The sequence below is a fragment of the Acipenser ruthenus genome, chromosome 23 (assembly GCF_902713425.1).
Source record: "Acipenser ruthenus chromosome 23, fAciRut3.2 maternal haplotype, whole genome shotgun sequence".
In the NCBI taxonomy this organism is placed as follows: domain Eukaryota; kingdom Metazoa; phylum Chordata; class Actinopteri; order Acipenseriformes; family Acipenseridae; genus Acipenser; species Acipenser ruthenus.
In genome coordinates this window covers 7615403-7637555 of record NC_081211.1, presented here as the reverse complement: position 1 = coordinate 7637555, position 22153 = coordinate 7615403, and the positions used below count along the sequence as shown (strand labels likewise).

Below are 22153 nucleotides of genomic sequence, written 5' to 3'. Positions count from 1 at the left end.
ACACGCAATCATATAATCGAGCAGTTAGCATTGTGCTGCACTGGATTTTGGTTAGAGATTACTGCTATTGTATTCGTCTTCTATTGTGAATTTTTTGTAAGTATAAATTGCCCCCCCACCCCCCCCCACCCCAATAGTAAATTATTCTACTGTCAAATGTATTTGTCATTCGATCCCAGGGCAGCGGTTTAAGGCACGAAGCCTTGGAGCTTTGAATCGCTTCTCTCGTCGCTTTTCCTTGGTTAACCTTAGCTGAACGGCTGCCAACTTTTTTTTTCGAGTTGGCTGCATAAATGATGCTGCTGCCTGTGCACGAAATCTGAGTACTAACCGAGTTTGGTGAAGTTAACCCTTTCTTTTGCTTGATATAGCTACGATGTTGTACTCCTGTAGTGGAGGTGAGTTAAATATTGGATATAGGGCTAGGGAGGGACACACATAACTAAATATCTAAATACTATATATATGTATATATTGCTTTGAAAAATACAGTTAACACAGTCTGCATTGCTTTGTCTATCTATCTATCTATCTCTATCTATCTGTCTGAATTTCCTTCCAGTTTTAGCTCCCTCTGTCAGTCGTTTCAGTAGTGTACTGTCATTGAGCTCCATGTGGCCCTCTTGATTTTAAAGTGATGGCTGGACATTGGGAGCAGGAAGTCAAAGGACACAAATAATGGTTTAATCATGTAACCTTGTTTAATAAGCACAAACACAGTGAAGCATTTTTTGTTGTGTTTCTTATGGCTGTCATCACTATGGCTCGTACTGTATTTATTTCAAATCGTGCATCCATTCTCACATTCAGTAGTACCGTACAGTGCTGTATGATTCATTAGACTGATCAGCAATCAGAGCCCAGGTTTCTCCTGTGTTCCACGGTGCATCACGGAGAAACCCTATTCATGACATCAGCTGGGCCACTTTCAGTTTTTACCTCTCTGTGTTCTCCATATCAGCACAGCTGATGCCACCTGCTTCTTAAAATCATACCCCAGGCACCTCTCGGAATTCCATTCAACTGCAAAAGCCATCGATGACATCACAATCGGGCGCGCACCTCAGCCACTTAACATTCATCAGCGTTTTCCCTCTTTTCAATGACACTGACAATGCACTAAGTAAAGGTTGGTATAAAGCAGTATGTATTAGAGTTATAGGATGGTGATGTCTGTGTGAGGGTTGTATCGACAGTGGTAGCACTTAGACAAGCCTCTGCTTTCAGCTTCGGTCCGCTCACTTCCACCATGCTTAGACGTTCGCTGTCCTATAACCCTACAACAAGACACTATAAATAAAATAAGCCATTTTTCCCTTTGCTCTTCAAGTGATGTATAGGGATATAACCACCAGCTACGGGGATGGGGCGGTTATCAGGAACTACAGACTGTTTTTCAGTCTGATTATGAGTTTTCCAGGCATTGACAAATAATCGTGATTATACAGTGCTGAAGGATATCTCGTTCAAGAGATGTTATCATAAGAATAGAGAGAGTAATCTCATTGGCTAGCAAGTGCTCCAGCCTGTGCAGATATGTCACCAAACCAGCACAGCTTGGAATTCTGGGAGGGGTAGGGTGTGGTTGCCATTTTTGAAGTGCAACGACACACTCCAGGGTGTTCAAATGTTATCCAATATCCGCAGGCCTGGGCTGTTTAACGTGTCGAAGAACATCCTGAGGCGTGCGGATATTGGACCATATTGGAACACCCTGTCGTGTGTTATTGCTTTCACATTCAATATTGCTTGAATACCTTTTATATCTCATTCATTAGTTTGCAACAACACAATACTTCTACCCTGATAATCCACAGCTCGATTCTTCACAGCATTGTACAGAACCAGTGAATCCACCTGGATTGCACCAAACACTTATTTTTCGAGGTAATCCCAGGCTGACCATGGATGGCTGCTTGTCTTAAGTGGGAAATATAAATGATTAAATTATATCAGGCGAATAAGTAACCTTATAAGTGGGATAAACAACTCAAAGATGAATCTGATTATTTTCACTGATTCACCATTTTGTGTTGTTCATCCCTTGCATGATTGCTGTGATAGATTTAGTCTATGTTAGTTTAGTCTATAAAGAAAAAGGCAGCATTGCACAGCACAATCTGGAGGTATTTTCGATCGAGAGGGAAATGGGTTTCTTGGATCTGGGGGCGTTTAAGGACAGTCTGGTCTGGTGCTAATTCAGTGTCTGGCACCAGTTAACTATAATGTTATAATAGGAAGCACATAGGCTTTTTGGGAGAGATTCAAATTTCATGGCGTCCCAGAATATTTGAAATGCTCGGTTATCAGAAACACATTCCCAGAGCTGGTAACTGAACAGCACATTCCCATCCCCATGCGGAGAAACATGACAGAAAGGATAGGATCCCAGAGCGTAGGATATTTTTTCTAGCATTTTGCTATGTGACTATTAGCGAGTAGAAAGGGTCTGTTCTGTAACCTTATAATTTCAGTCCATAAATACAATATAAGGGTAAAGGTGTGCTGCATTGTCGTTACAGATTCTGGCGCTGAGATGAGATGAGATTAAAAGCTCTATACCCACAAATGCTTTTGCATAGCGGTTAAGATGCTTGCTTGCAGGGTCTCCTCCCTGTTACACAAAATGGTAAATGCATGTCAATCATTTCCAACACCCACCTGACTTGCAGCGAATCACAAAGACATGTAGAAACCCTCTAGGTCCTTTTTGGAAGAATATGCCAATAAGGCAGACACTGAAGAAAATGAAAACCATTCTATTTTTGTAATAGTGACGTAAAGGACAACCTCAAACATGCATGTGCTTAGTATTAGACATGGTAATATAATATATTCATGGCGGAAAGGTTATTATTAAAAAGCAAGAAGCATGAAATAATTAAAAAAATAAAAGCTGTGCCGATCAGTTATCAATTGTGGCATTAGATATGTTAAATCAAATAACTACATAGAAAGAATACACAAAGGTTACATTTGAAAGTGAGATTTTCCAGCCGACTGATTCGCTTTCCTGTTGCTCACCTACATATCTTAATCGCAAGATTTATTACAGAGAGGATGATGATGTATATCACATAAAAATAAGTGTCAACAAATTGCTGATTTCTCAGAACCACACTGTATCAAAGTAAAGTCTATCCACTTCCTGGTACCATATCACTTCCTGTAGTTGAGGTAAATTTTCATGGTCCGGCCTGAGGGCCTCACTTTGGTGAGTGAATCTGACACAGGAAGTAAAAGTGTAGCAAAAAGAGCATTCACAAGCGAAAGAGCGAGTGCACCTCAGTCCTGACCTGTACATTCAAGTCAATCCTGGACCAACTGTTTGCTGTTTGTTTTGTGGATTTTATATCTACAGACTATTTTCACCTGTATCTTGAGACGCAGGATTTGAACCCAGGCCTACCCAAGGGTAGTGAACTAGACCACTACCATGCCTACACTTATGAAGACATTAGCTACGTATGGGTTTTACCTCAGTGTTTGTAGATTGGTGGTCTTTAACTGGTTAACTACAGCCCGTATATACAATTCTATAGCTCTGCCTCTCCAAGACACAGAGAATTCGGAGAGGTTTGTAGTGGAATGCGTCAAAATATTTCGAGTGTGAGGAAGCCAAATAAGCCACGAGGGATGAAGCCTTTTGCAGGCTGTCCTGGTCATGAGTAAAATATTTCTTCCTCTTCCACAGCAGACTCTTGTGCATTCTGTGCGAATCACATGCGGAGTTCATCGTGCTGGAAAATGAGTTCTGGAAGTATAAGCAAGGCTTTTAATCAGCCTTCTTAGTGTGACGAACCTTATCACTGGCCCTCATTCCATTGTGTAAAAAATATATTAATTTTTTTCCAATTTGGTGTCTGCAACACCATAGATAAACATATTCTTCTCTTGCGTAATTACCAGTACAAAATCACTATCTGTGCAGTGGTTCACATGGTCTTAATGCACCTGCTAGTGTAGTGTCCATTGTTGTGTCATTTGATAAATCTGTATTGTAATGTCATTTTAATTGATATTATACAATGCACAGTAAGTACAGTGCTCCCTCTTCATTTCGCTATATCTGGCTTACACATCAAGAACGGAAATACTGAAATCAGTGGATTGGTCCCTTGACTGACCTTAATTAAGAGGTTTCCCTGAAAATTCACCTGTAAGATTTAAATGAGTAGTCCGTCCCAAAAGCAGAACCCAGATATTATCCATCCACTGGACGGGGGAGTATTTTAATCTCGACTTTCTGATTTCTGCCAAGCCTGGTACTGCATTGAATGCCACCGGTATAGAAACCTGTTTTAACAAAGAGCAGATACCCCTCCCAGTCTGTAGTGGTCGGACTTTGCCTCACCCCCTCTATCTGTGCTTCTTCCAGTCTCTATCCTGTCGTGCTCTATAGTGGGATTACTTGACTAGACTGAATACTTTCCTGGTAATGATGGCCATTGGGGGTGTGTTTAAACAGTCAATAACAGCACACTGCAGACAGCCAGCGTTTTAGTCCGGTCTGAAGCGAGATGTCTATTAAAGGCAGGGCTTGTGTTATTCCTGTCTGAACCGAAGATATGTGTGTTTCTCAATTAGCCGTCATGGTCCCATAAAGCTCTTTATACACGTCTGGTTCTGCTAAACTTTTGACTGGGGACGGATTCCTTTTGGCATCGCCACACAAACAATCCAGCCTTTTATAGTTTTTGCATGGGGTTTGTTGGTATGAATAGTATCACTTTATAATAAGTGTCAGGGGGTCTGTATGCAAAACTTGAACTTAAAACTGGTTGTTTTTTTTAAAAGAAAAGTGTTTTGAGGCATAAAACAAGTATGTTATGGACACTCATTCCCCGCCACAGCTGTCAATCAGTGTACTCACTGTACAGAGGGTGCTCAGAATCGCAGCGTAATCGCTCAGTTATATAATAACGTGCGTAAAAACCAACAGTTTATACACAAATGCAACCCAAAATGCAATCTATAGGAGGCTTGGCATGTAAGATAAGTTTGTTGGATTCAAAACGGTTAGTATGAACGCTAGTGAGAAGGCAGTCAGCCTTGTATCTAAGGCACTGTCAAAAAAAAAGTATTGGATTTGAAAAAATGCACAGAAAAACGTGTGTCACAAACAAACGTACATACCGAAAGACAGGAGCATCCACGTATCCCCGATTGTGATACTCTCAGTAACTGCTCACGAATGGCCTTAGTAAAGAGAAGTGATTCTCTTGTATTATTCAAACTGCACCTCTATCTATCCACACAGCAGGGTATGCGCCTCATCAGTTAATAAAAGACTGTTGTATAAGAACATTCAAATACAGATGACAATGTTACGACTAGGGCAAAATGCTTCGGAAAAGACTCCTAAAATGTCAGTGCTTCACTATGGGCTTCAACGTACATCGCAAAATGAATATGCTTCCACAGCGGCCTTTCTCACAATCAGCTTTGAGGAGTCTTTTCTGAAGCAGTATTTGCTGGAATAGTTAGCAATAAAGAATCACACTTAATAATCTATTAATATAATAAGTTAAATATAAGGAAGGAGATATAAAGTATATATTTAATATTTAGTAATACTTTAATATGTGTCCTTTGTTGCTAAAATGTATGGCTTCTATTTTGAGTCTTGTTTTATTTTTGACTCTCTAAGAATTGGATGCGGTGGATACAGCAGGGTTTACGATGATTGGATTACCTCCCAGAGATTACAACTGACTAACCAGATCAAACCAGGACGAGAATAGGCATTGTCCACACCTATTTTCATTAAGATTACACACAGCTAAGACCTTTTCACACTAGCATCGAAAAGGTAAAAGCATGTACAGCTTACTGATTCCAGTAAACCGTACCTAATATGAATGACCTCATCTCCTTTTTAGGTGTCTCATTGTATGATCTGCAAGAGGTCTATTTTAAACTATTTTATATTGCTTTGATGTTTATTGTACTGTACTGTGCTGTTTGCATTCCTGTTAAATTCACACAGGTAAAACAATCTACCAAATTTACCCAACACAAGTTGCTGCAACTTCACTAAGAAACTTTCCTTCAAGATTTTTACAAAGAAACCAAGGGGGAGCTTTCACTGATAGTTGTTTGCATTGTAGTGCCTCCATCTTTAATAAACTGAACTTCAACTGCTTCAAAATCATTGAGTCTGGAGTACCAACACCCCAGAGTCTGGAGTACCAGAACCCCAGAGTCTGGAGTACCAACACCCCAGAGTCTGGAGTACCAGAACCCCAGAGTCTGGAGTACCAACACCCTAGAGCCTGGAGTACCAACACCCCAGAGTCTGGAGTACCAACACCCTAGAGTCTGGAGTACCAGAACCCCAGAGTCTGGAGTACCAACACCCCAGAGTCTGGAGTACCAACAACCCAGAGTCTGCAGTACCAACACCCCAGAGTCTGCAGTACCAACACCCCAGAGTCTGGAGTACCAACACCCCAGAGTCTGGATACCAACACCCCATTGCTTGACCAATTAAAGGCTATATCTTTGCAACTGCTCCTACTAATTAAAACAATTATAATAATAATAATAATACAAAAAAACTATCATGGATGTTTCTTCCAAAGGCATATTACACAATTGTATGAATGTAGGTTGGTGTGATGATTTATTTTTATTTGTGATGTCTGATTGGTGGCACTAATATTGAATGAAATTCCTGTTAAGTCTGTGTTAAGATGCTTGAGTTTAGGAGCTGCTCTTCAGTTCTAGTTCTCTGCCATAGACATACATATGCTATGTAGGCTAGCTTAGCCAAAGTGTCCTTAAACTCGTAAGCGCCAGCGCCATCTAGTGCACAGCAGTGTATTGACTGCAAAACAAAGGGATATCTTGATCCAAAGTGGCAGATACAGCCTACTTTACATATGTCTATGGCAGGCAACTAGAAATGAAGAGCTGTTCCTGAGCTCCTAGTGAAAGAACCTTAACAAAGATGATAGTAATTCAATAAGAACCACATCATAAAAATGCAAGGAGACAGTTAAAATGAATTCATTTGTAGCTGCTTACTCTAAATTCTGTAGATTCTCTAGAATGAGCATTCATATTCTGTCTTCCTCTGCGACTGATGATCAATTAGTCTTTCATATATCCTTGCAGGGTTTTTTTAGTGTGATAAAATAATACAAAAAAACCCGTCTCTTTCATTTTATAAATAGTTTTCTCAGCAAGCCTGCAACGAAACTGCATTTTAAGTTAAACTGGGTTCACATCAATCAGATCCTTGCTGGTGGAGCAAGGATTAAACATTCTCTATCAATCATTTTGCTATATTTTGTGGTGGCTTATTTCAACTTCCAGTATATTGTAATGGATCTCCTCCATTGCGTTAATAATACTGACATCGGCATAAGACCTGTACTTCCCTCTGGACTGCAGAGCTTGCTCTTCAGTTGAATAGTTAGCAGTTCACATCCAGCCCTTGCATTTCCATCCAGGTCAATAGGCTGAGATGCTAATTCATTACGATATGTAAAATGTTACAGTTGGATATTAACAATGCCAGCACTGATACTTGTTTGAGTGACTGCAGAGTAAGCTTGGGTACAATGTTCACTGTACTCTGAAGTGTCATTGGCACCATTTTATCTGTAAAGAGAAAACCAGTGCGCGCACATGCAGAGGGTTTTGGTACTCGCGTGAAAGCACAGCACCTGAAAGGTTACACATATTTCTATAAAGACTGAGAGTTTATTGGATTGCAGCCAAACGCAAGCCAAGCGTCTAAAGGAGGCTCGGAGTGTATGAGTGTGTTGAAGATTGGTGCAAATTCAAGACAGCTAGTGTGAAAAAAGCTGCCCTTGAATCTCAGTCACCCTGAAGATTGATGCAAAATCAAGGCAGTTATGGGTAATTTGATTATTTCTAGTTTTATAACTTGTAAGGAGTATTTCGCCACTAGAAAAAATGCTTTCAAGGCATTAAATAGGTTTCCCCTTGTCTAGTAAGAGGTGCAAGCAGTCTTGAACACTGGGATTGTGCTGAATTCAAACTTCCTCTTTGATGTGTGTCTCAGTCAGTGTGTGTGCGCGTGTATTTAAGTGTGTGTCTGTGTCAGTGCGTGTGTCTCAGTCAGTGTGTGTGTGTGTGTGTCTGTGCGTGTGTCTGTCAGTGTGTGTGTGTGTGTCTCAGGCAGTGTGTGTCAGTGCGTGTGTGTGTGTGTATGTCTCAGGCAGTGTGTGTCAGTGTGTGTGTGTGTGTGTGTGTGTGTGTATGTCTCAGGCAGTGTGTGTCTCAGTCAGTGTGTGTCAGTGTGTGTGTGTGTGTGTCTCAGGCAGTGTGTGTCAGTGCGTGTGTGTGTGTGTGTGTATGTCTCAGGTAGTGTGTGTCAGTGCGTCTGTGTCTCTCTTTGTTTAAACCTGTATGAAAGTGCTTGTGCTCTGGCACTATGCCGTAGGCTTTTGACGCTCATGTTGCAGGCGTGCCATATTTGCAGACAGACTAATCTGAAGTGATGAGACATTTATTTTTAAATTGTCTTTAGGTAACGACATCGGTCCGGGGGGTGTGGGGGTGTGGTGCGGGTTCAAAAGTTCACTTTGTTTCTCTCCCTAGGGAGGGGCAACTATGAGCCAGACAAGTGTGTATTGAATAATAATAATACAAACGATAATAATAATAATAATAATAATAATAATAATAATAATAATAATAATATTATTAATTCTACAGCCCATCTCTTATTCTTTAGGATACATGAATATTTAGGTGAACAAGTCACGTTGAAAAGAATGTTTAGAGAAGCAGAAAGAAAATCTAGAGTTATAATAAACATTTCAAACTCTCTGGCTTTGAGTAACTGAAGGAACTGTCACCAATTCATGAAGTTTGTATTTGAGTAATATGGTATTAGAACAGTGAATATTAACTTTGTGATGATATACTATCTTAACAGGGCCTGGATGTCAAATACAGGTATACATCTTCTTTTAGAAATAGAAGGAAAATGAGAAACATGTACCATATGCAGCACATACTGTCCCACAACTAGACTGTCCCTCAGATGTCTTATTCAATACTTATGAATATGGCATCCCTGACTGTCCTGTATAACCACGCAAATACAGTGCAAATGCTTATGTAATGGGAGTGCCCTTATACACAAGAAAACAGCTGAAGAGAAATAAAAAAATCTGTCAACAATCTACTCTGGTCTTTATTAATGTTACTGTTTGGGGTCTAGTATGATGGGGTCCTTCTGTTCAAAGACACAAGTTCCTGGGTTTATATATGTAGCCAAAGAATTAAAAGCATTTTCTTAAAAATATGTGTGAACCCAAGTTTAAGCCAATCCGTCTTTTGCAAGATTATACAGTTTTATGTAAAAATAACTGAACACTGTATATCACAAATTACCCCAGATAGTCTTGGCTGCAGAATACAACTTCCCTGAAAGAAGTAGATGTGGTAATCATTAAGGAAAGGTCCTGTAACCCTCCAGAACGATTTAAACACCTCGAAGAATCTTCACATTGAATTGAGCGTTTTACGGGGGATGTTTCGAATATTTCGACCAACCGCTCTCCTGGAGTTTCTCAACAGAGTGGTGGATAGAGCTGTGCTCTCATCTCTCTCCACTCCTGTCTGTGTGCTGTGAGCCAATCACAATGCTCCCTCCTCTCCTTTCTGAGTGCAGTGAGCCAATCACAGTATTGCTCCATCTCCTGCCTGTGTGCTGTGAGCCAATCACAGAGCTCCCTCCTCTCCTGTCTGTGTGCTGGGAGCTAATCACAGTGTTCCTCCATCTCCTGCCTGTGTGCTGGAGCCAATCAGTGTGTGGGTGCTAACTGACAGACTGAGTTTCTGCAGACCGGTATGGAAATCAGTGTCCTTTCTACACAGTAATCGGAGCTATGCCCTCTAAAGGAGTGCTAACCAAGGCTGTAAAATGATATTATCATCTGCAGTATTATCACTGGCTCTTCTTTTGTGCTTTTGGTTCTGTGTGTTTTTTTCAGGATACGTAGATGTTTCAAATAAAACTGTTTCATCTAATCACTTCTAGGGCTCTAGGTCACACGGTCTTTCGGTTGAGTGAGTCTGACCTACAGAACAGGAAATGATTAGGCATAGGAGTCTTATTTCCACTTGTAAAATGGTCTCCGTTGACTAATATAAAGTCACGTCTGTCTCAAAAAGCAACCAGGTTCATTGGCTATTGTTCTTTTTTAGGGTTGGTCAATAATACAAATTTCAGTTTTATTTGAACAGATACACAAGAATCGTTCTAAAATCAAGAAAGGCATGCAAAACCTGCGGCAAATTCAGAGCTGCTGTAAGTGCCTTTACCTCCTAACACCAGACAGACCATGTGTACGGTAACATTGTACACGTTTCTACTTTACTGTATATGGGCCTTTACTAAGTTTAGAACAGAAGGTAGGAAGCACTTTTTTTTATAAATGCATGGAATAGCCTACCAGGTGAAGTAGTAGGATCTAAAACACCGGGAACATTTTAAAAGACTAGATTCTGTGCTTTTAAATGAGTTCCCCCCAGTAGGGGAGAACGGTGTGCTAACAAGGGATGAGCCTTGATGGGCCGAATGGCCTTTTCTCGTGCCCAAACTATTTTTCACGTCTAGCATTGTAATTCAGTGCTGTGGAGTTCTAGTGAATTCTGCATAAAAATGCCAGAATCGCGTGCTTCCCCCTCAGACACAACTTCTTACAGGACATCCCTTCAGGACAGTGTCTTGGGACTGTGCCCAAAAAATTGTCTGGAAAACTAGGGCACTACTTCAAGCAGGAGGAGGGAAGTAGTTTGAACTGAAGGGCTTTTAAACGCATGGTTACAAAACTGAAATATCAGTTATACTATGTAGTCTCGGTTATACTAGGTATTTACAATGTCATGTTTTTAATATGCTTTACCTTACAGACCTGTCATTCCTAATGCTTACCGATGCTTTACCATGCTTTCACTGTGCGTTATGCATTTACTATGGAAAACCTGTATGAGAGTTAACCCCACTCAGGCCCCCTGTTTATATATTGGTAACCCTGATAACTGTTTTTAAAATAGGCAAATGATTTTAATAAGCAAGTGCAGTGGCAACTCCAATGTAATCTAATTACGACTGGGACACTGTTTTTTCATTTTGCCTCAGTAGTGACTGAATGCTGTTCATGTCTTCACCAATTCAAGAACCCATTGAGGTAAAATGGGACACAAATGTTTCGCCCCTAGGCACCACAAACCATCACTGTAGTTGAATACTGAAAGTTGAATTTTGCATTTTTTAGTTGTAATGTTGATATTGGCCTAGGAAGCCTGTGGTGGAGCGTAGACAGTAATCAAAGCTGACTAGATTTGCAGCCTGTACCAAAGAGTGTGGAGGTCACTGACCTAGACTGGCTGGCTGGGGAATTGGGAGCTCTGGCCTCGTCTAGCAGTCTGTCTCAATTAGAGACACTTTTATATGCCTGGAGTGGTGAAATATAGACACTTAAAGGGAAGGTCAAGCACCAAGGTCCAGTCTCCTTTCAGACGGCCTATTATTGATCTGACAAAGACGCTGGCTTTTAAATGTTTTATAATGCTGTTCAGCTAAATAACTGTGTCAATCAGTACTTATAGCCTGATCAAAAAGAAAGAAAAAAGATGGAAAGAACGAGACAGAATAAAATAAGTTTACTATGATACAGTAATATGGCTAGTTTCATACCAAAATTCCAACATTCAATTTAAATGTATCCAAGAATAGTAACTATCGATTTTGTGGAATGTGGAATAAAATATGTGTTTAATATAAAAATGACTCTTTTGTTTAATCTTTAAAAGTGGTTGAAAGTAATGAGTTTAGTTACCCTATATTGTTTTTCATTTGTAAAATATTGGAACTGTCGGGGATATCTTACAAAATAAGGACATAATACAAGGAACAGTAGTCAACCCTGCACTGCTTCAGACAGGCTTCTAGTGTGATATTTATTTGTATTTTGTCTTATTGTAGCATCCCCCATTCATGTGTTTCTGTCTCCTAAGGAAAAAGGGGACATAAAGCAGTAAAATAATATTTTTTTAAAAAGTGTTACCTAAACACAGCATTTGTCAATATAGGGTAACATTGTAAATGAAGGCAGTGTGTGTAAAAAGGTATGATAGCTGGTTTATACTTAAGGAACAGCTGCACAATTGAAGTATCACCCAGCCTGTGTGAAGCAAATTCTATACTGTATTTAAAAATACTATATAAATACTATTTTAGTGGGGTCAGAAAGCTCCATTTCCATTGTGCATTTGGACCCCACACGGAAAGCACCTAAACATCTCAAACTAGGATTGCTGTGCGAGTCAAAGAAGGGCCTCTCAGAGCTTTGTTTTTGTGGTTTTAAAAAAATGCCCTTAATGGAATTTGCAGCAGTAGTACAACCAGAGCACGGTGCCAGAAGCAAAGACGCTAAATTAGTGCCAGGATGGATTTCTCAACATAAAAGATTGCCTTTTTCTTTTAAAAAGGCTTTTGTGTTCAATGGCCAGCTTTATATCTTGGCAGCGAGTGAGAGAGAGAGCAAAGCAGGCTCGCATTTCACAGCATCCCTGCTTCCCAGCGCTCTCTGCCAGCCTGCTATTGTTGTGTGGGGATGGCGCGCATTATTTTGGTGCCCTGCTAATTCGGTTGATCCCCTGCCCTGCTCCTGAACTCAGAGAATCTCTTCCAGCCAGGCGCATTCCTTTGCACGCGATGCCACTGTGCCTGCCCTAGTTACGGCTGACCTTGGTGCTCCAGCTCCGAAAGCCCTCACCACTCCCCCCCCCCATGGGAATAAAAATGAAAGCAGTTCAGTGCTCTGTGGTTCATAGTTCACTGTACAGTAGAGTCTTGCTAATCCGAACACCGTTTGTCCAAACTTGACCTTTAATCCAAACCACGCTTTCAGTACGAAATGCAAACTGGTAGCAAAGACTTCAACTGCAGAGTCCTACGTGTGTAAAACATGTATTACTGATTCTGTTATGTAAATGTAAGTTTCAGAAACAAAGACTACATATTTTGGGTGTGATACAGTTAATGAGCGGTACCCCGCACAAATCAGTATTCTGAACCGGGTCCCCATTAGTTTGGATTAGAGTCTACTGTAGTCCCTATTCAACAGAGCAAGTCAAACCTTACATGCCACACCACATGAACACCCTTTTCATATCAGTGGGTTCGATAGCTGGATCTTCAAAGAATATTTCGAGCTGCAGCCTGATCAAACTGAAAGCAATACCTCTGTAAAATAGAAACAAATAATTATTTGTAACTGGACTGTATCAAAATTGCTAGTAACTAGTTACAATTTTGTTCAAGTAACTTGTTACTGTAACGGATTATTTTTCTAAAAGTAACTCCAACCCAGCACTGGTGTTTATTCAGTAGTAGCTGTACAACAATTTTAAAGTTACATTAAACCCACTAAGATAAGAAAGCCATTTTATAAAAGTGCATTTTTAGTCTTGAAAACTGTAATGGTCCCAGCCTCCCTGACCAATGAAGGCAGAGCATTCCATAATTTAGGAGCTCTACAAGAAAAAACCCTACCTCCTGTGTTGCTTTTGTTGACCTTGGGACAGCCCTGCATCCTGTGATCTCAGAGTGCGGTTTGGAAGGTACGGGGTCAGTAACTCCTGCAAATAACTGGGTGCTAATCCATTCAGGGCCTTGTAAGTTAACAACAAAATCTTAAAATCAATTCTATGCTGCACAGGGGGCCAATGTAAAGAGGCAAGACCATGGGCAATATGTTCACTTTTCGTGGTTTTAGAATTCTAGTGCTGGTATTCTGAACAAGCTGCAAGCGGGATACCACACGTTTTGGGACACCAGAAAAAAAAGTGCATTACAATAATCAATTCTAGATGAAACAAAGGCATGCATTAGTCTCTCGGCATCAGATATGGAAATAATTGGTCTAAGTTTGGCTATATTTCTCAAATGGTAAAAAGATACTTTAGAAACTTCCCTAATATGAGTCTCAAATGATAGATCAGGATAAAAGATGACCCCCAAACTTAATTTCTAGTTTAAGTTTTGATGAGAGACTGCAAGGGTCGAGCTCATGTAATCCCACATTTTCCTTTTAGTTGGTTATGTGATCCCATTAGCATAACCTCTGTTTTATCTGAATTCAACATTAGAAAATTCTGTGACATCCAATGCTTGATATCTGTAAGGCAAGTAGCTAATAACACCCAGGCAGAAGAAATTCATGGTTTTAGGGATAAATCTAGCTGGGTATCATCAACATAGCAATGGAAGTTGACTCTGTGTCTGTGGATAATGTCATCTAACGGTAGCGTATATAATGAAAACAGCAAGGGACCTAGAATGCAGCCCTGTGGAACACTACAGACAACTTCCGATAATGCTGATTTTACCTCCTCAATAGAGACAAACTGAAACCTATCAGAAAGATAAGATTTAAACCAGGATAGGACAAGGCCAGAAAGTCCTACTGTGCTTTCAAGATTATTTAGTCGGATGGAATGGTCTACAGTATCAAAGGCAGCACTTAGATCTAGAAGAATTAATACTGATGGAAAGCCCGAGCCAGAGTTTATCAGCAGATCGTTCACAACTCTGACAATGGCTGGCTCGGTGCTATGTGCAGCACGAAAACCAGACTGAAACTTCTCAAATATACCATTAAGAGTTAGACATTTTTGTAATTGAATTGCAACAACTCTCTCTAGAATGTCATCTAAGAATGGTAGGTTGGAGATTGGCCTATAGTTATTGAGGACTTTAGGGTCCAAACTGTGTTTCTTAAGCATAAGCTTTACCACAGCTACCTTAAGTGCTGAGGGAACTATACCGGAGGAAAGTGAACCATTTATAATGTTTAAAATGTGGGTATTAATTACACCAAGAACATCTTTTAATAGTTTAGTAGGAATAGGATCAAGAGAGCATGTAGTAGCTCTCATATGTCAAATTAGCACTGTCAGTTCCTGTAAGGTAATCAAAGAAAAAGCTCCCATAGTAGCCTTAATAGTTGTAGCTGGTAAAATTGTGCTGGAGTCCTCCTTAATAGAAGGTGTCTGTGGAATCTCATTTCTGATGTCTAGTATTTTATTTATAAAGAAATGTAAGAAGTCATTGCAGTTGTGAGAGGAGCCAATGTCAAGGGTAGGACTATTAGGGGAAGGATTCATTAATTTATCTAGGGTAGCAAAAAGAAACCTAGGATTATTTTGATTTGTTTCAATTAAATTAGAGTAATATGATCTAGCCAACGCCAGAGCCTTCCTATATTTAACCAGGTGGCCCTTCCATGCGATGTAATGAACATGCAGTTTAGATTCCTGCCATCTCCGTTCTATTTTACAACCCTCATATTTCATCTTATGAGTTGTATCATTGAACCACGGTGAGCTTTTTCTAAAAGACACTCTCCGAGTTTTGATTGGTGCTACAGTATCTAAGATACCAGTCAAGGTGGTGTTGTAGGTATTAACCAGCTCATCTACTGATGAGGACTCCGAGAGTGGTAATGAGCTCAAGACATCAGAAAGCTTAACAGCAGTTGAAGAATTAATTACCCGGGATTTTAATGTACGATCCACCGTCTTTTTAGATACTGGCAGATTCACCTCAAAAAGAATGGCGAGATGATCAAAGATAGTAAGATCTAGGGTTATGACGTTCTTAACAGCTAAACCACGAGATCTAAAGTATGGCCACGATTATGCGTAGGACCTTTGACATGCAGGATATAATGTAAGGAATCCAGTAACCTCAAAAATTCCAAGGAGTTCAGAATCAGAATCCATGTCAACATGAAGGTTAAAATCACCCAATAAAAGAATCGTTTTGTATTTGACTGTCACTATGGATAGCAGATCCCCAAATTCAGTCAGAAATAGTGGGTTTGACTTAGGTGGTCAATAAATAATTACAATATGAACAGGTAATGGACTGTTTAACGTCTAGGTTAAAACTTCAAAAGATGAATAACCTTCAACAATTTCCTGTTTCATTCCAAGTTCACTACGGAAAACAGTAGCAAGTCCACCTCCCTGCCCAGTAGAGCGAGATTTCTGGAAGAAAGAATAGTTAGGTGGAGAAGCCTCAATCAGGGAAACATTGGCATTCGGTCCAAGCCATTTTTCAGTTAAAGAGAGAATGTCTATGTTGTAATCCTGAATAAAATCACTAATTAACAGAGCCCTATTAGATAGAGACCTGACAATAAATAAATCTAGGCGTAAATTGGTCCAATCAAGAGCATGTGATTGAGCAGGGGTAATAGGAATTTGATGAAGGTTACTGTAGCACACACCTCTGTGTTTACTCAGCGGGTAGTGGGAATGACAGGATACTTTAACCTGAATTTGACATGCCTCTTTAGATTCCCTCCCCTGCCCAGTTCCTAGTTTACAATTAGAGCAAATCAATACATTAAAACTGCATTTGTTTTCTGTATCAGTAACTTGAATTCTAGACGCAGACAATCTGCTGTATAATTGACAGTAAAAAGACCACAATGCACCACATGATGTATTTTATTTGAATGTAATATGTAGTCGACCCTGATATTAAAGTGACAAAGCCATCTGCAATGTCTTTGCATCAGTTAGTTTATATCAGGAGGCTGGTATCAGATGGAAAATGTAAAATGAACTATACTGTATAAGATTCTGAAGACTTCAATCAAGTTCCCCCTAATTCTTCTTCATTAACTATATATTATGCAAAATATAGTACATATGTTGTGTGCAATCAAAGCTGATTTCCACCCTTTCAAATTCAGAGTGGCCAGTAAGCCCACTTATGGGTAGCCACTAACTCAAGACCCAGGAACTCAAGAGCCGATGTTAGCGAGCTACCGGCCTCTGGAGGACAAAGGCCGGTCCTGCAGGCGCCTGGCCGGTTGGGTCCGCTGTAGCGCGATGATGAGAAACTGCCTGATGGTTTTGCCTCCCTAACCCGCGGGAGGGCCAGAGCCAATGCTCCCTCCAAGAATCCCCAGCTCTAATTCTGAATTTGCAGCCGTGGCGGGGGATGTGTGTTACTGAGCTATAGAAAACACAGGATATAAAGGACGTACGACCAGGGAATGATGTGACAGTCCAATGTCAGTAGCAGAAGTACCAGTTAAATTGTAACAGCAAACTAGGATGAGAGCTTCAGCTGTTTAGTTTGAATGTGACAGCAAGACCATTGCATAAAAGTTAAACTGTAGAGAAGCCTCTACCTCTGTAATTATACTAAATATAGTTCAAGCACCGCTGTTAAAAGCATCCAGGTTTTTAATATCATTCATTTCGATGGGCATGCTCTTTAGGAGGACATTAATGAGCGACTGCAGTTCTATTGTTATTTCCTAGCCTTCTCTCCTGGTCTGTCACTGCATTTAACTAGCGTGCAGCAGCAGCAGCAGGGCAGTTTATGCATGTCGGAGGTGTCACAGTAAACACGTAAGCTGACTGTAGTTAACTAAATCATCTATACATCTGACCTGTTGTGAAACTTTCATTCGTTATATACAGTAGGTCTCCTGTCCAGTTTAGAACATATATTTTGATATTAAATACATGATAACTGGTACTACGCTAGGTTAAAGAAGTCTTTTGTTTGCAATCCATGCTTTCAGATTGCATTGCACTTTCATGACCGTTTCACCCCTTCTAAAGTTTACCATAGCAAAAACATAGCACAGTGTAATAAAGTATAGTGACTGCATGACGAAGCAGCATAGGTAAGCCCATAGAGGTATGGTAAATATTAAAAGATTAAAGCAAACTACGGTAAAGGCATAATATATCAATGGGAAACGCATGGGAAAAAACGCAAACTCTACAGTGCAAATTTACTGTGGGGAACTTTTATAAGAGTAACCAATCCGCTGCTTCCCCTATTGACTGACATGCTTTCAGCCAGTAACATGCTTTGACCCAGTAGAGTGTAAACCGATTACCGGAGAGGAAGGCATATAAGCTGGAAATGTGTAGTACCAGATATCATGTTTTAAAATTGAAATACGTGTTTGCTATATCATCTTTCAACACTGCACATTTGAGACCTATAAAGATAATTGAATGGCAAAACAGGAAAATAATTTTGTTAGCTATCAGCATTTTAAAGGAGCGCTAACCAGTGCTTTATTAACTAGTGTTGGCCCATTTTATAGTGTGCTGAGAATCTTTCAGTTGTAAAAAAATAAATAAACTTGAATTCAAGATTAGCAAATATTTGGACTTCAACACTACAGCTAAACTGCTGCACCGGTTTCTATCACTAAAATATGGTACACCAAGTCCTGGATCTTCTGGTCAGTTCTAGTTGCCTACCATAGACATACACTACTAGATCAGTGTCTTTATATAAGAAAGCACCAGCACCATCTAGTGCACAGCTCGGTATTGCCAGCAAAACAAAAACAAACTTGATGTAAACTAGCTGATCACAAGACGGTACTAATATAAAGACACTTTGGCTCTGAATATGGCTATGGTGGCAACTAGAAGGGCAGCTCCTGAAATATTTCCTTATCGAATTGTAAATTGCTATTGAATATCAGAAGACTGTACAGCCTCCAGAAACACAGAGGAATATTCCTAGTGGATTAGCAGTTCCAAGTCATGACACAGGGCGGGATATTCTGAATTCCATAAACAGCACTGATCAGAAATCTCAAACTCATGTAATCTCGCTGAATACTGATCTCCTGATTATGCTGGGTCACTGCACTACAATGGTCCTCTTTATTTAAAACCGCTGTGACTAAAGTAGAAACATGTCATTAACTAGGGCTGTACCGAATCACTGTGAGTCGCTGAACTGTGATAAGCACCATGATACAAGACTCACTCACAATGCAGCTTCTTGTACTGTGGTCCACCAAATGTTTCTCAAAGAGCTCGTAGGTTCAGATATCATTGCAATAGTTTCAGATTGCTCTTACTGTCGTATGATGTTTGCATCACCCTCAGTGGTTATATAGCTCTGATACTGCGTTATTGATCATTTCTGTCTAAGTCTGTCTTTACCTGTCTTTGTGATTATCTGGAGAATCCTAACAGGCGGACAATTAATTGAATTCAGTTTCTTTTTGGTGATACTTTCTAATAGGGTCAGTTGAATGTAAATATAACATACCCTAGCTGTGTGGACCACAGAGGTCTCTTCCATACATTGCAGATGAAAACTGAAGGTAAAGAAATGACCTCTGACAGTAAAATAAAAAAACAACTTATAACATAGATATCTGGAAAATGACATTCTGTATTTGTGTTGTGACATTACAGTATAGTGTAGTGGTGAATGCTGAATTCTAATAGTATGGGAAATATTGTTTTCCATTATTTAAATCAAGGCATGTCAAATTAAGTTTTACATTAAATCCTAAATGCTATGAAATGAACCCATGGTGAGGAAAAGTTCCCAACAGAAGGTAGGAAGCACTTTGTTTGATATTAATGTATAGAATGCCCTAGCAGGTGAAGTAATAATATCTCAAACACTATGAACAGTCAGAAGGCGATTTAAAGAGGTGCCTGTCTGTCTGTCTTTATTGTCAATATTTCGATTGAAATATTGACAGCACAGAGGAGAGGATTCATGCAGCAGTTAAGTCTTAGCCAGTGTCTGCCTGAACCCAACACGCTTGAGCAGATCTTTGAGCACCACTCCTTCAGGGTGACACACTGGGATTCAGAGAGCCCTTACTCCTGATAAAAAGTAGGAGCCTGTTCTCCTCACTACTGATTTATTTCTGGCACACAGCTGTAGTAAATTCTCTGTTTAATAATGCAATGGTAGCTCATTACCGTTGGAGTGCTGATTCCTCACTGTACGTACCCCAGTCTCTCAGTAAGCCCGGAGCCACGCAAAGTAAGTTTCTGTATAAGACAGGAGGCAAAGAGCACAGCTGTCTACCTGAGAGTCTCTGGAGATCATTAATGGGGGGGAGCGTGCAGGAAGCAATATTAAGTGCTTGTTTGTCTGCACGCTGTATACAGGACTCAACAGAAAGGCAATTGCACTGAAACATTAGATCCACAGTTTGCTTATAAAGTAAAATAAGTGGAGCATTTGATAGGAGTGATTAGGTCATCTAGAGCAGGGGTTCCAGCACTTTCTTGGTTTGCGGCCCCCACATGGCCTTAGGCATTTTAAGTGAGGACAACCACCCAATCAACCCATAGAAATATGAAACTATTGTATTGCAAACAGCTAATTTATGTAATTAAAGTAATTGTAGCTAACAAAATAGTTCCATACATTTTCTCCATCATGCACATTCAGTCCTTATATATGTGCAGTTTTTAAATAAAAACACGTTACAGTAAGCATGAATTTTCATTTTACAACATGATATCTGATACTACACGAGGTTAAAGAAATCTCTGCTTCCTGTTTTCAGACTGACTTGCAATTCCTGGGTCATTTTACCTGGAGGGTGAAACTGTCCCCACCCCTTGCACTGTCTTCTTTCCTGTCAATAACCAATCAGCTGCTTCCCCTATTGACTGACATGCTTTCAGCCAGTAACATGTTTTGACCCAAAAGTCACTACTGGGGTGAAATGACCAAGAAAGTAAAGCAGTAACAGACTTCCTGGAAGGCAAGACAAGGAAACTGAGAACTTAATACCAGAGGTCAGTTTTAAAATGAAAATGCATGTTTGCTGAAACATGTGTTTCTTTCAAAACTGCACATTTGAGACCTATGTAGCAAATTCATTTACAAAATGGAAAGATGTATGCAATTATTTTGCTACAGTCACATTAGTGGAAAAAAAGCTATCAGGAACTTTAAAGTCCTGTAATTATGATGATGTTTTTAATTATAGTATTTCGGGATGATGTAATAGAAATGAGAATAAAGTTATTGAAACTGTTAGGGACTGTTGATGAATATCAAAAGATGTATTTAATGAAAACAGGAAAAACACAACAAATGCAGCACAGATTGAACCGATTTGATAAATAGGAGCCAGAGTTTCGTTCTTTTCTTGGTCTTTCTGTTCTTCCTTTTCAACTCCTTTGCCTTCTGGCTCCTCTAATTCCTCTTCTCCAGTCAGTATTATATAGAAACTATAAAACTTAAAAACTCTCAGTCAATAATAGGCAAAACACACTAATTAATGCAGTGACTGATGTCTGTCTGCTTGGTTTCTTCCAGGTTTTACCTTGCATAGAAATCAAACTCATGAGTGAAATAAAAACAGCACTCAATGAAAGTTTGTGGAGTATTCTGATCATATAATAAGTACAATGTTTGAACCTAAATACTTCCTTAGATCAAGTGCCCCATCTGCTTCGCAACGCAGCGTATCTTCTTCATTTTCGCTGGTCCTGAGGGATACTTCTTTTTAGCAGACCTCATTTTAGAATCTTGTATTCAGACGAGTCACTCTGCTGCACATCATGCTAAGCAGGTGCGCCATTCCATGCTAGGAATTCTTCAAATTCAGTGTTTAAATATACTTTCTTTTCCATACAGTGTACTTGTTATATGAACAGAATACTCCATGAACGCTGATAGAGTCGTGTGGTCAGTTCACTCATGAGGATAACTGTAAACAACCCAAATGAGAGAACGGGAGTGATTCGGCACTCCCCATTTGTGGAATAGTACTCCATGAACAATCGTGGTGTATCCAAGGATATTTCTGGCAAAGAAAGTATGTTTTCACCTAACTGAATTAGAAGAATGACCTTAGAGCAAGCTCTGCATCTATTAGGCAACATGCTTAATTTGAAACAGTGCGTTTTGCCCTGGCATCCTGTCGTTGGATTTGAATCAATGCAAGATTCCAAAATGTGCCTCGCTCAGAAAAGACTAGGGCTAATGTGGGTGCTGAGTTTCACCTGTGACATGAGCAGCTATATTCAGAGTCTTCCTTCTGTTCCGTCTCGCTACTATAGTTCAATGATATGTAGATGACAATGTGTGTGTGTGTGTGCATGAGTTAGCTGTGCATGACTGTCAGTGTGTGAGTGAGTGAATTCACAGCAGAGGAATGTGGAGCTGGGCAAGGGGATGAAGGCCTCTATTCAGCCCCAGTCTCCCAGTGTGTGTTTGTGCCTGGCAGGCTGCCTCGGCTGTGGGAGAGGCAGCACACTCTGTCCCTGGCGGCTTCTCTGTTGTTGTGGAAGCTCTTGGCAGAGACGGTCCCCATATAAAAGTTTATTATGGTAC

The 22153-nt window shown here is 40.0% G+C and overlaps 1 protein-coding gene across 1 annotated transcript in view; it reads left to right on the top strand.

Annotated features, from left to right (window-relative positions):
• Window positions 1–22153, top strand: part of LOC117413722 (forkhead box protein O6-like) — a 48350-nt gene that overhangs the window by 2033 nt on the left and 24164 nt on the right. The window lies entirely within an intron of this gene.